Source organism: Phyllostomus discolor, chromosome 3 (genome assembly GCF_004126475.2).
Source record: "Phyllostomus discolor isolate MPI-MPIP mPhyDis1 chromosome 3, mPhyDis1.pri.v3, whole genome shotgun sequence".
Classification (NCBI taxonomy): Eukaryota; Metazoa; Chordata; class Mammalia; order Chiroptera; family Phyllostomidae; genus Phyllostomus; species Phyllostomus discolor.
In genome coordinates this window covers 139921681-139934588 of record NC_040905.2, presented here as the reverse complement: position 1 = coordinate 139934588, position 12908 = coordinate 139921681, and the positions used below count along the sequence as shown (strand labels likewise).

The following is a 12908-nucleotide window of genomic DNA, read 5'->3' as shown; positions in this document are numbered from 1 at the left end:
CCCATCCTATGTATTAAGGTAGAGATTGTCAGTCACAGCATTGTGCATACAGTACTGTGGATTCCTTATTCCCATTTTTGCTTTATGTCAAAATTTAGGCACATAACAAAAGTGGATTAAGTCTCATTGAAAAAAATTTTACACGGTTCCTGAAAGAAAGAACTCTTACTTTACATTGATGCATGTAAGGACTGCATAAACCTAAATCAACTGCTGGCCATCTTTTCTGACACATGGAGAGACTTTTTCTGAGAATAAACATCACACAGAGGAGAGCAGATCAGAGATTTGGAGACATTTAAAAACTTGGAACATGTATCTTTCAATATGTTAAGCTGGCCAGTAACCTCAGAAACCTTTCTTATATTACAATGACTTTTTTTCCCCTGTGGGCTTGAGCATCTCAGTTAATTTTATTTTGTATTCCTATTAGTTGCTTCTGAAAAAAATGTTGATATATCCAAATATTCTCACATTTCCAAAATAAATCATATATTTTATTTTATATAAAATTATATATATTATACATTACATATTAAGTTTTATACATATATACTTTTAATAGCAACATATGGAAACAACCTAAAAGCCCACCTAAAGGAAGAGACAGGTTTAATAAATGATGGCTCACTTATGTAATATTAAAAAGGCATTAAAAATAATGAGGTAGACCCATACGTCTTGCAAGAAAAATTTCCCATATGTATTGATTCATAAAAAACAGAGTTGTGATACAATATATGTCATATGATAACATCTAGATTTCTCTAAGTGACATGTCCCTATATTATATAATTGATAGAACAGCAGTAGAAAGATGCAAGATGAAGAGTTCTTAAATCTGAGTTAGAAGGTATAAAATTGGACAGTTTTTTACAGGTACTTCTCATTTTCTTCTGCTTCACAGATAATGCATTTTTTTTTACAAACTGAAAATTTGTGGCAACCCTGCATCAAGCAAGTTTATCAGTGCCATTTTTCCAACAGCATTTGCTCACTTCATGTCTCTGTCACAGGTTCATTTTTCTTACAATATTTAAAATCTTTTTATTATTGTTGTATCAGTTATGGTGATCTGTGATCAGTCACTATGGTAACTGTTTAGGGAACCATGAACTGTGCCACATAACGGGGTGAACTTAAGAAATGTTGTGCATGTTCTAACTACTTAACTGCTGATTCCTTCATTTCTCTCTTTCTCCTCAGGTCTCCCTATTCCCTGAGACACAACAATATTGGAATTGGGCCAATTAATAATCCTAAAATGAATTTTAAGTGTTCAAGTAAAATGAAGTGTCTCATGTACCTGACTTAAAATCAAAAGACAGAAATTATTAAGCATAGTAAGTAAGGCATGTCAAAAGCTAAGACAGGCCAAAAGCTAGGTCTCTTGCACCAAACAACCAAATTGTGCATACAAAGAAAAAGTGTTTTTTTTTTTTATTTTAATCATTGTTCAAGTACAGTTTTCTCTCTTTTACTCCCATTCCAGCCCACCCACCCAACCCTCCCTACTTCCCTCCCATTACCACCCTCCCCCTAGTTTTTGGCCATGTGTGCTTTAAATTTAAAGAAAAAGTTTTTGAAGAAAATTAAAAGTGCTACTCTAGTGAACACAAAAATAAAGAGAAAGTAAAATAGACTTATTGATGATATGGAAAAAATTGTTTTTTTAAAGATTTTTATTTATTTAATTTTAGAGAAGGCAGAAGGGAGAGAGAAAGTGAAGGAGAGAAACAGCAATGTGTGGTTGCCTTTCACGTGCCCCCAATTGGGGACCTGACCCACAACCCAGGCTGTGTCCTGACTAGGAATAGAACGAGTGACCCTCTGGTTTGCAGGCCAGAACTCAATCCACTGAGCCATACCAGCCAGGGCTGGAAAAAGTTTTAATGGTCTGAATGGAAGATTAAATCAGCTACAATATTCCCATAAGCCAAAGTGTAAGTTAGAGCAAAACCCTCTCTTCAGTTCTATGAACACTGAGGTGAGAAAGCTGCAGAAGAAAAGTTGAAGCTAGCAGAGGTTGGTTCATGAGGTTTAAAGAAAGAAACCATCTCTATAGCATAGAAGTGCAAGGTGAAGCAGCACATGCTGATGTAGAAACTGTAAAAAGTTATCCAGTTGTTGAAGATAAGATAATGAAGATGGCTATGTAGTAGGCAGTTACCCAGGCAAGAGGAGAGCAAGAACACTAAGCCAGGTATGAAAGGTCACCAGAGCAGAAAGTCCCAGATGCCTAGCAATGGACAATTGTAGAGTGGACCTCATACCCAGAGTAACGTTTCTTCCTCAGCATATCGCTGTCATATGGTTCAGAGCCCCTGACCTTTTATATGACTTGACATTTGGTTGGGACTCTCCCCTGGCCTTTCCTCCTCCAGCATGTTGCTAGTTATGTGTTAGACACCCTTAGAGGAGAAACAAGGGGGCCAGAGGATAGCCTCATAAGACTCCCAAGCAAAGCTCTTATGTGATCATGCTCTGAAACATTAAGCCCTCAGGACAATGAGGTTCTGACACATATCAGGTCAATTGACCATGGGCACAAGAGTTTTGGTCAAACTGGAGATAACATCCAGGCATTGACTGCCTTTTAGCTCCAGGCCCAGAAAAGCAGCAAGGCCGGGAGAGGCACTATCATGGCTGACATCAATACCAAATTCAATGAGTAATGATACTCTGCCCTGGTACTGACCAATCAGTGGAGACTACGACCCTGAGAAGTCTCCTCTAAAATCTCCACCCTCAAAAGCCCTTAGTGTGATAGAAAATAAAAATGTTACTACTCTGACTTACCATGAAATGGAATTAGAATAAGATGTACTAACAAACTGATAAAAAGAACTTGTACTGACAATTTCTTTGTAAGCATACTGCAAGCAGCAACAGTTCCAGTTCCTGCTTGTGCAAGATATAGCCTTGACTATGACTTGAGGCGATGCAAGTCACCCAACTGCAGGAATTTGGCTGACACTGACAAGTTCCAGGATGCTGACATTAAAGATCCATGTCAGACCACCTAGGACACTGTCAGCATGTTCACAATCTCTTCCCCTGATCTCTTTGGTCTCCTTGTCCCTCTTTCTCCTTATAAAAACCACTGCCTGCACTGAAATGTTAGGATGAGCTTTGAGATGAGAGGCCTGCATCTTCCAGGTTGCTGGAAACTAAATAAAACCACTTTCCTTTACATCAGCACCTGCCTCTTGAATACTGGCTTTCAAAGTGGCAGGTAGCGGGACCTGTGTTGAGTTACATAAGGACAGTGGACCCAGTGCAGCTCTTTCTCTCTCTCACTTCCTCACCTTTCCCCACGCCCTTCTTTGCCCAGTGTGCTCTCTCTGAAGCAGACCCTCACCTTTTCCTCTCTCTATCCTCCAGGCATGTTACCTCTGCTTTCCTACTCCTACACTCCAACAGCCCTTCTTTTGCCTCTGTAACTTGTTTCTTGAGCCCACATAGCCCAGCGGGCTCACTTCTTCCATGGCTCACATTTCTACCTCTGTGTCTTTCCAAGTAAAACTTTCTTATATTTGAGTCTTGACTCTGAATTCTTTCTTAGCCAGAACTCAGGTACTGAAAATGCTGAAATGAGGTCCAATTGCCACTGAACAACCTGGTGCAATCTCACCACTAACAGCTACACCAAACAGCAGATTATCAATGTAGACCATGCAGCACTATATTGGAAAATGCCATCCAGGACTTCCAGAGCTAGAGAGAAGTCAATGCCTGGCTTCAGAGCTTCAAATAATAGGATTACTTTCTTGCTAGGGTCTAACACATCTGGTGACTATAAGTTGAAACCAATACTTATTTTCTATTTCAGAAATCTAGGGGCCCTTAAGAAGTATACTAAATTAATTTTGCCTGTGCTTTATGAGTGGAACAACAAAGCCTGGGTGACAGCACATCTTTTTCCAATATAGCTGACTAAATATCCTAAAACCCACTATTGAGACCTACGCTTAGAAAAAAAATAATATTCATTTCAAAATATTACTGTTCTTCGATTCCCAGTCAGGGCACATGCCTGGGTTGCAGGCCATGACCCCCAGCAACTGCACATTGATGTTTCTCTCTCTCTCTCTATCTCTCACCCTTCCCTCTCTAAAAATAAATAAAAATAAAATCTTTAAAAAATATATTACTGTTCATGGACAATGCACCTGATCAACCAAGAACTCTGATGGAGATATACAATGAAGTTAATATTTTCTTGCCTGCTAACAACATCCACTTTACAGCCCATGGATTGGGCAGTAAGCCCATGGATTGGCTTTCAAGTCTTATTAATTTAAAAAAATACATTTCATAAAGCTATTGTTGCCATAGATAGTGATTCCTCTGTTGCATCTGGGCTAAGTAAATTGAAAACCTTCTAGATATGATTCACCATTCCAGAATCCACTGAGAACATCTGTGATTCATGGGAAAAGGTCAAAATATCAACATTAACAGGAATTTGGCAAAAGTTGACTGGATGTCTTTGAGGGGTTTAAGGCTTCACTGGAAGAACTGCAAATGTCATGGAAACAAGAGAATTAAACTTAGAAGTGAAGCCTGAAGGTGTGACTGAACTGTTGTAGTATCGTGATAAAATTTTAACAGAGGAAGAGTTACTTTTTATAGATGAACAAAGGAAAGTGGTTTATTGAAAAGGAATTGACTCCTGAAGAAGATGCTGTACATATTGTTGAAATGACAAGAAAGAATTTAGAATATGAGATAGCTGGTAAAGTAGCAACAGGGTTTGAAAGGATACACTGATTTTAAAAGAAGTTATACGGTGGGTAAAATGCCCTCAAATGGCATCACATGCAACAGAGAAAGTGTTCATGAAAGGAAGAGGCAATCAATCTGACAAGCTTCACTGTTTTCTCATTTAAAGAAATTATCACAGCCACCCCAACCATCATTGACCAGAGACCATTCTGATCAGTCAGCGCCATCAACATCAAGGCAGAACCCTATACAAGCAAACCCATTGCATTTTGCTGAAGGCACAAATGATGGTTAACAGTTTTCATCAATAGAGTATGTTTTATTAGGAATGTACATTGTATACACTTAATAGATTGTAGTATATTGTAAACATGTTTGCATACACTGGAAAACCAAAAAATTTGGGGGACTTGCTTTATTGACATACTTGTTTTATTGCAGTGGACTGGGATGAACCTGCAATATATCCAAATTATGCCTGTATTCTAAATACTTTGAAAATTCTCTACTGCATATTAATATATAATTTATGTTATAAAAGTACAAAAACATAAGCAAGTTTATCTTCCATTCAAAGATAACACATTGTCATAATGAGAAAAAAAATTTGTTTCTTTAAAATTAATAGGGCAGTGCATCCTTTACCAAAAGGTATGTAAAGAATCTCTACCTATGGATTATAGCTATACTCTTATAATGCAAAATATTTTCAAAGAGTAAATTGTATTTTGACAATTATAAAATGGTGACATCAGTATGTTTTCTAGAATCTTTCTTTTTTTAATATTTTATTTATTTATTTTAGAGAAGGAAGGGAGGGAGATAGAGAGAGAGAGAGAAACATCAATGTGCGGTTGCTGGGGATCATGGCCTGCAACCCAGGCATGTACCCTGACTGGGAATCGAACCTGCGACACTTTGGTTCGCAGCCCGTGCTCAATCCACTGAGCCACGCCAGCCAAGGCTCTAGAATCTTTCTTATGAAAGCTATAATGAAGTATGATAGAAAATTTTACTATAATTTAGCAATCACAGATAATCTCAATCTTTCCACTTATTTTAAAATAAATCTATCCAATTAGTGATATCCCATTAATTTCTAATTATTCACAGAAATGACTCTCCTCAGTTTATTTACAGATCAGAACTCAAAGTTAGTCCCAGTAAATTTAAATCTCATTTAATTTAATGTATATTTTTAATAGGATTATTTCATTGGAGAAATTCTTTAAAGATAGAACCCTGGATTAATAAAGTATTGTCTTAACATGAAAAAAGCACATCATTAAATGATTAAGTTTTGATTTCACAGAATATATTTTAGTCCCTATCACAAAACATTTAACAGTCACTGAAATTAAATACAAATAAAATTAAAGAAGATAACAATGAAAAGCCACAGAAGATAATTAATCTCTTAAAGCTGTTGACCCTAAATAAATTTAATAACATAATCTATATTTGATACCAATGTGTTTCAACTATTACTCCTTATAATTAAACTTTTTCTTCACAAATCTTTATTGAAAGCACAAAATAACAACAAAAGACATTCATACAGCAGAACATCATGACTTATATACAAGAAAATTAAATCTTACCTCCTTTTTCTGCTGACAAGAGTAGTCTCTCTCTATCAGTCCTTACTCATGTGCATATACACAGCACACAATATCAAACAAACTCTCAGTTCCTGGACTGATTTAGTGTATAACTTCAGTATAATGTTACATATTAAGCATGTCTAAAAGCTGAAATAGGGAAATCAAAATTATGGGCCCAAAAATGTTTCCCCATATTTATTTTTCAATATTTTACTACATTACTACATTACCATTTCATTTTTTAGAGAGATAAATAAGGTTAAGAAGAGTTCTACAATAGTCTTAGTTTTACTGAACAGATAGGACCATCAGTGTTGTGGTATAGACAGGGCTTAGCCAAGATTGGAATAGGGTCTCTTGATTACTACACCAAAATACAATTTAGTTGATTATTCTGGAAATCAGTAATAAAAAAGTATCACCTGTAATACAGCAGTGATTAAGTTAGGGTTTCTCCATCCCTGTATAGTTTGTATTATCTTTTTCAACTACCAGTATACATTCTTCCTTTTATACACATGGCAAATCAAAAATTTGAGTTACTATAAAGTAAAAACTATGATAAAGGATTTCCCAATTACATCATATTCCTAAATCAAGTCACTACTACTGCACAGGAGCAAGCTTCTTCTACTGAGTTGCTCTGGTCTTTTGTGAGATTATGGTTTCATGATGTGGTAAGAGAAGGAACATCAAAGATGATTGAGGAAAAACATTCCAGCCATTACTTCACACTTTGCATTTTACCATGTGTCTTCCAATGAAACTTAAATGTCTACCATTTGAAAACCACATGTGAGATTAGTACTACGAAGCCATAATGTTCATTTGAATTTCATCTTTTTGAAGAGATATTGTGTCATGAAGAATGAAGTCTAGTTAAAAAAGTCTCAAAAGAAACCACCAGCCAGAAAAAAACTAGCCAGGATTCCAGAAAATATCTACACATATATTTAAAACAATTATTAAAAATCATTATAAATATGTAATTCATGAGAATATCTATCTAGAGCAAGAAAGAAACTAGTTCCTCAGAAAATTAGAATAAATTGTTCCTTATTTTACCATATTAACATAATGATTAAGGCTATTTATAGTGCTCTGCATCCTTTAAAAATCATTGTTCCTTTGATATATATTATACTATACTAAGGAGTCAGAATTGAAAACAAATATATGAAAGATTTATCATGTAGTTTATGAAAAACCATTAGTCAGACATAAGATATAGCATCAATTTTACTGAGATAAAATTGTTTGTAGGATACAGTCAACTTAGGGAAACAATTCAGGAAAAATGTGTAAAATAAAATTAAGCTTTGTCTAAAAATTAAAAATATTAATGTACAAAAACACTTGCTTTCATTTTTGTTTTGAGCAGGCATTTAACAGTAAATAAGATGATCTATTTCACACTATATTCTTGAAGTTTCACACTGTTTCAAATAAAATTTTGTCCCATGTGTTTCATCTTCTCCCTGGGACTCATCCTTCATCCTCCCTAAGGCATGGGTGTTAAATAAGAAGCACGTTTTTAACAGCTGTCATCCTTCATGTATACAATATTATGAAAAAGTAAAATAAAATTTTCTTGAACTAAAGAATATAGTAAAATATACTTTGTTCAAAACATTCATGTTATATCTTTATTAAAATACATAACTCCAAGAACAGCACTTCATATTACAGTACTTTCTGTGTTTAGGCTGATACCAGAAAACTGTTCAACTGAAATTTCAAAGGCAGTCTTTCAACTAAGCTTTTGAAATTGTATAATCTTAAAAGGAATTACACTGAGAATCCCTTTTATGCCTCATGGCAACCAAACCTATCAATTATTTATCAAGAATACAATTTAAAAGTCTTTTGAAGTCTCCTATATGTCAACCACAACCAAATGGAATCAAACTATATATGAAAAGGAAGCTCATGAAGCACCAAATCGGGACCTAGAAAGACTAGGTTACAAATCTACAGCAGGGTGTAGTTTAGATGCCTAACATGTCTATGTGCATATGAAGAAGCTCTCACACTAGCAGGCGGCACATGAGACTGGCCAAAAGGCAAATAAAGTTTTACTGGATAACTTTAAAAAAATGAGTTAAAGGAAAAAAGTTGGGTGTAATTGTTATGGGATGGGCCAGTCCAGGGTTGAATTCCTGCATTGTCATTCATTAGGTTCTGTGAATTTGGATAAGATCCTTTAGTTCTCTGAGGTTTTAATTAGAACAATGACAACTATCACACTATTCATTGTTCCCTGAAATCAGCCTACTGTCTTTACACAGGCCTTTATTGATATGAAAAAATAACTATATGGACTTCTAATTCTGCTCTTTGAAGAGACAGCTATTTCCCTACTTGTAGAACATTCAGTATTTCATTGAATATTTTGAGCATCTGAATCAAAATTCACCTCATAGGCATGACATCTCTCTTGGGGTATTCAGAGCCTTGACATCGACTTCTTGATGCCATGAATCCTGAGGGAATTTTTTAAAGTATAGCTGAGAATTTAAAGGAAAAAAAACTCAAATAAATTTTTTAATGTTTAAATTCTGTATCAGAGAATTCTACTTTTCCTTCTCTCTACATTTCTTTTTCAACCTTCTTCATGAAGGCAAGGTACTAAAGCCACAAGCAGTAGCCACTGCGTCTAAGTCTTCATTTAGGAACCTTTACTGAGCATTTCCTATGGACCAGGCTTGGCACCAAGCCCTTCATATGCACATACTCCATCCAAAACCCTTTCTGTGAGGGACAAATATTTATTGTGCACCTAGAAAGTTCCAGGCATTTTACATATATCATCACATTTTATCTTCACAACAGTACTAATTATCTTATATTCTCATTTTACACATGAGAAAAAGAAGGATCTCAGAAAACAGGCAACTTACTGAAGGTCACCTTGCTTCAATACTGCCTTTCTGTCATATTACCTCACCCTGTTTCTCTTCCAGATTACTACTAGGGCTACCCTGGTGGTTTCAAAGACACATGAGTCTAGTGACACTGGAATTTATGTGTCAACACCTGAAAGACAACTAGTTAGGGAAGGAGATAAAATAATCATATATATTCCAAGGAGAAGTGTTTCCCTCCCCTTGTCTTTGCCTTGGCCACACTGTTCTTACACCTTCCCCTCCACATACACACAATAACAGCTGTATGATTAGAACTAAGAGTACTGGTATCCCCTTTCAACATTCAAAATGAACAAAAGGTGTACTATACAAACTGCATGATCTTGTTTATCTGTCCTATATTTATATGCATAGAAAACAGCTTAACTAACTACTTTCCATGAAGGAAACCTGGCACCTAGGAAAGAAGTGAAAGTATAAATTTGTTTCTAAGAATTGCAGCCCCAGGGAATGCTACTAGGAAGTACAGAAGATGAGACAACTATCAAGTTAAAGGGACAGATGTTATATAACAACATAACTGGAATTTCTACAAACTTCAATACAACTTTTATCTTATATTATGAAATATATTCTTTCTTTTGCTTTCTGACAGACTGACAAGAGCCAGCAGCAGTAAGAAAAGGAGAGTTATCAAATAATTTTATTACCTGAAGGGAAAAATTAGAATTTGACTGACAAAGAGGACCTGGAATCAAGAAAAATCTTTAACTGTGTAACACAGAAGATAGTTTAACCCTAGCTAGTCAGCTGGCGTAAGTCCACACCTGGCTCAGCACAACCACATAAATGGTCAATGCTTATTGAACATGACCACCAGAAATAGATGAGGTATTGGTCAGCAGTTTTAGTTGTTTGGAACAAACACTAAAAACGTACTAATCTATTTCTTCCACTTGAAAAATGTGGTATTATAAGCGTGGTTATTAACATAAAACAAATTAATAAATATTATAAAAGCAGCAATGTCTAATTTTGTGTCTCCAGGTTATAAGGCAATTTTTCCTATAAAATAAACTACATACTCACAAAATCAGACCACCTTACACTGGAAATTAGGGCTTGCACTATTTCATGTAAGAGAAAACTGGAGTATTTTAGGTATTCTCTTGGAATTTTGTGGTGAAGAGGTCAGGTTTACCCCTTAAGGGCCCTACAAAGAAAGGTAATGAATATAGTATCAGGGTAATCATGTTGAAAAATATCCCCAAACACCAAATGCCAGTAAAATAGTATTTGACTAAGTTAAAATTACAAAAGCAAACATTATCCCCTTCTCTCTTTACCAACCTCTGTATCTTCACTCTTAAATCCTTTAAAAAATAATTTCCAAGTGTTAAACATCTGCCATTATCTCTTACCATCTCTCATACCTTTGGTAGTTCTATTATTTCTCTTCTTTCATCTGATCCTTTTTTTCCTATTCTATACCCTTTCCTTCTCCATTGTTATGGCCTTGAATTTATCTATACACTCATACATTTATCCATCTATTTATTTATTCAATCAATCAACATGTATGTACCAAGCACCAACTTCGTGGCATGCTTATACTAAGCATGAGGTGAGGGATAAAGAACTAAAACAAAAGTGATCACTGTAGTCATTATCTCATATTCTAGCAAGAAATAGGGTAATTGACACACAATGTATTTTTAACTTCTTTTGAATTACAAGCTACAAAAGATACTAAGCGGAAGCTAGTAAAAAGAGGTAATCCCACTCTAGTGGCAGTGAAGAAAACTTCCTCAGAGAAATATCTTTTGAGCTGAGTTCAGAAGAATGTGTTAAGATTAACTAAGCAGACATCTAGAGACCTCCAGGAAGAGGAAAGAAAGCAGGAAAGTCCACAACAACAAAGAATCAGAGCATTCAAGAAACCAAAAGCAGGCTTCTGTGACTAGATGCAGAGTACTGTAAGTTGAGTTAGTTGAGGCTGCTGACATAGTGAAGGACCAAATCAATTAGCCACTAAAGATGCTGATCTTTTTCTCCTGGGAAACTGACAAGACAAAATGTTCCTTTTTTACTCTAAACCTAAAATTCTGTCAGAAATAATGCTTTCTTGATTATTTACGTGATATTTTACATACCTTATTTACTCCTTACTCCACGATTCTATTGCCCAATGCCCTTTGACAAAACAAAGTGAACTTCTAGACAAGTGTCATTGCTTAGATCCCAGGTATGCTTGTTTCCCAAGAGAACATTCTCAGTTCCTGATCACTGAGAAAGAACACTTACTTCTGAGCGCTAATATATGCTACGGGCTACTTCCTTAATATATGTGCTAAAATCTTTGCATGAATGAACACAAACTTTTGCAGTACAGTTCCACAATAAATTACAACAGACAAAACTTAAAAGCACAGAAAAAGTGGACTCTAGGCAAAGTCCACATTATATTTTCAAGTCATCATTGCTATACAGTCATTTTACATTCTATAATGATTTTGTTCCAAAATCAAATTTTAAAATTCAATCAGACAACAGTTAAAAAGAAGCAACTCAGTTAAATAACCTTATTGAAAAACACATTTATTCCACAGACTTGAATGAATATATAATGCAAAAAAAATCAACAGTTAGGTTCATAGGAGGAAGGCATCAGTAAAGTACAAGGGGGGAGAGAAACATCTCGTTACAGAACTTTCATTCCTTTACCTCAGCACAGGGAAATACACATGCATATTTGCACAGGCACACACACATTCTCTCTTTCTTCTACACAAACATAAAAATGGAGAGTAAACAGGAATATCTGATATATATTTTTTAAATTGTTTCCTGCCCCTTTCAAAAGACACTATTTGAACCTACAGAACTAGATGAGTAAGAATGCAATTATGCAGCCACTACATTACAGGGGCTTTTACTAGGTGGAAGTTTTCCACATGACATATGAGAGGTTATACATATTTTCAGGTTTGGAAGAATGTATATCTCTCCAAGTTTTATACCTTACACACATTATCCTAGATTCATAAGTTAACATGGGTTTGGCAAACCAGTAATTCCAAAATTCAGACGACTGTAGCAGGCAAGAGACCATATAAATCCTACATTTCTTCTGTATTCTCTCAATTTTCTTACGTCATTGTCAACATAAGAAGCATTCAAACCTGTAGAGAATTTTTGTAAGTTTATTTGAACCAAACTGACAACAATTGTCGGGAAGCAAAATCTCAACGGATTGAGAAGTGCTCCAGAGAATGGCAGTTTAGCACCTTATTTTATATGTTACAATCAAAAGAGGAGCCACAAAGGGGTTGCAAGAAATCCAGTGGTGAAAGATTAATGAGGCAGGAGAAAGTAAAGTTGGGGAGAACCTCTGGGACTGGATAAAAAGTAAAATGACAGACACTTTTACCCAGGTCAGTATAGGATAGTAACAGTCAACAATTAATACAGAAACAATAGCAATGAGGGGATCTGTGGTCTCCCCCTGGTGCAGTGTCTGCACTTTGAGGGGTTCAGAAAAAGGAAACTTGACATTGCAAAGGTATGCTATCATAGCTATAAAACAACAACAGACAGGTTCTATTAAGGTAAAGATTGGCTCTGTTAGGGGAAAATGCCAGCCTAGGACATGACTGCCCACCATGAACTGTTTTTAGTTAATAAATTTTAATTTCAGGCCATCCTTTGT

The 12908-nt window shown here is 35.5% G+C and overlaps 1 protein-coding gene and 1 pseudogene across 3 annotated transcripts in view; one reads left to right on the top strand and one right to left on the bottom strand.

Annotated features, from left to right (window-relative positions):
- LINGO2 (leucine rich repeat and Ig domain containing 2) overlaps nucleotides 1-12908 on the bottom strand; it is a 1215855-nt gene that overhangs the window by 1164416 nt on the left and 38531 nt on the right. The gene's annotated exons all lie outside the window — the stretch shown is intronic.
- LOC118499382 lies at nucleotides 4160-5418 on the top strand (annotated as a pseudogene).